The 2,307-nt window shown below is 34.9% G+C and overlaps 1 long non-coding RNA gene across 1 annotated transcript; it reads right to left on the reverse strand.

Moving 5' to 3' along the window:
• Positions 1 to 447: 447 nt before the first annotated feature.
• LOC106952974 (uncharacterized) lies at positions 448 to 1,093 on the reverse strand. The gene is made up of 3 exons (XR_001426091.1): positions 945 to 1,093; positions 811 to 868; positions 448 to 634 (listed from the first exon to the last, which is right to left on the reverse strand). It is a non-coding gene; the product is annotated as an uncharacterized LOC106952974 (long non-coding RNA).
• Positions 1,094 to 2,307: the final 1,214 nt, after the last annotated feature.

Here is a 2,307-nt window from a genome sequence, read left to right on the forward strand (position 1 = left end):
GGGATGAAATGCTGGTTTCCGTTAACCTTCTTGTTCACTTGAAATTCTCAGGACTTTGTTTCTCTCTATATCTTTGTTTCCATTCACCATATAATTTTGCAATTTGACATCACAAAAATAAATGTGCTTGATGAATATAAGCCAAATTAGAAAAAAAGTATTTTTTGATAAAAAGGTTTGGTGCTTGTGTAACATAATATATTACATTAGGAATATCAGAATGATTAAATAAATCAAAGTTAAATCAAATCAGAATAGTTCTTAGATTAGATTCAACTTCTGGAGGAAGTGGCATTTTGTATAAACACAAACAAAATGGTGCAAAACTAGTGAAATGTGTTAATATTTACAATATATACATAGAGGTTATTCATAACAGTTAATTAAGTCCATAAAACTTTGATAAACTGGTTGAACTGAAGTTCAACCAGTTTCTTGCTGGTTCCCTTCTTTGTGGTCCAGTCCAGAGTGAAGATTGTTGGGCTGAAGGTCTCCCACCAATTTGGAAGAAGTTGATAGGATGTGATGTTTCTGTGATCCGCTGTTTGGGTTGTCTGGACGCTATGGTAACAGACGATCTGGGACTGAACCCAGATCCAGAATCCTGGAATGGGAATCTGGAACAGAACCTGGCCTGTATAAAACAGGCCTGAATGATCATTTACACGTCGTTCAAATTACTGCAGTAAAATGAGTTTCCATTACATTAGTTAAACTTACGCAAATACTCATTCAGTTTCATCCAAATGATGAAACAAACTCAGACCAGTGACCATACTGACCCTAGCTCCCAAAACAAACAGAACTCACCAGTTCCCACTTGACAAACCGTGTGATTGCTACAACGTTTGGCTCAACCATCGCACGTCTGCAGGGTAAAAGGCATCGAGTGAGTGATTGCACATAGATATGTGATAAAGGCTTTGAAAACACAGCAGACCTACCTGCCCTCCAGCATCTCCTACCTAGGCTGCTGTTCATCAGCCACATGAGCAGCAGCTGTCATGTGACTTTAAAACCACGCGAGAACAGTGTGTTGTTTTGATCTCTCTTGGTTTATTTTGTGCTGAATAAGTTAAGGAAAAGATCATTTTAATTTTTAAATAAAAATAAATGAATAAAACTGAATCTAATCAAAAATTGAAAAAATTATCCTGGTTACACTCAGATGAGGTGATTTTTCTTTTTTGGCCGTATCTAAATCGGTTTGTTTCAGAAACCTGCAGAGGAAAAACTTTTTTCACTTCACGTGAGTCACATGATCAACAACCGGATGTCACTATTGGCCAAACCCACAAAGAAGAAGATGACAGGAAGTAGTTGGAGGATTGTGGAGTGGCATGTTTTTTAATGCCTTATCATATAAGCAAACTTATTCATGTGATTTTAATTGCATTTCTTATTTATTTTTTTCAACATTAGTAGAATATTGACAAAGTGTTGCACACATTTGTGTTGGACGCACAGCGGCTGTCTACTGCCCCGGCCAGACTGATCCAGATAGTTTTCTTTTCCCTATTTGTGGAAGATTGAATTAATGTCTTCCAATCTTTCTCTATGACTTGCAATGAAATATAAATATACATAATCATAGGAAGGAGTAGTGCATGTTATTATTAAACACAATGTATTTTTACAGATATCAGTATAACTTGCACTTCTATTTGTTTTGGTTTGGAGAAAATGTTTCATCTTCTGATGCTTAAAACTTTGATATTCTCCAACTGGGATAGATAATCAAGTCCTATAATGTATCTATATCTAAAACATTTTAAACATCTTAATGTATTAATCAGCAGCATCTTTTACTGTACTAATTCTTCACTTTAACTGTTTACATGTTTCATTTCAGAGCAGTTTTACAATACAGATTAAACTTTATCCCAAAGCACAAGACTCTTTATGTTCACACTCTCTTTATGCAAACAAATATAGTTTTCAAATAAAATATGCACACTGTTTAAAATATAAAACTATTATTCCATTTAATAGCTTCCATTCTGGCATCTTAAAGATTATTCAGATTTTTATCATTATTTATCACTCCTAGTATGATAATAACCTTAGCTTTCACAACTGAAGAAAGAGTATAGTCCAAGTAAGCTTATTTAATTTTCAGCCCATTTTGTGAGCATAAAGGACCAGGTCAGATCTTTTATTGCTGTTGACCCATCAATACGAGATAAAATTCTACAATAAGGGGATAAAAAGCTTCAGTCGGGTCACAGGTCAGGGCTTTTTATGAATAAAAATTGGTTTGCATTGGCCTCCTGCCATCTGGGACATCTGGACCGAGTCAAGTTTATT

The sequence above is a fragment of the Poecilia latipinna genome, unplaced genomic scaffold (assembly GCF_001443285.1).
Source record: "Poecilia latipinna isolate Pla-1442-1.1 unplaced genomic scaffold, P_latipinna-1.0 Scaffold551, whole genome shotgun sequence".
In the NCBI taxonomy this organism is placed as follows: domain Eukaryota; kingdom Metazoa; phylum Chordata; class Actinopteri; order Cyprinodontiformes; family Poeciliidae; genus Poecilia; species Poecilia latipinna.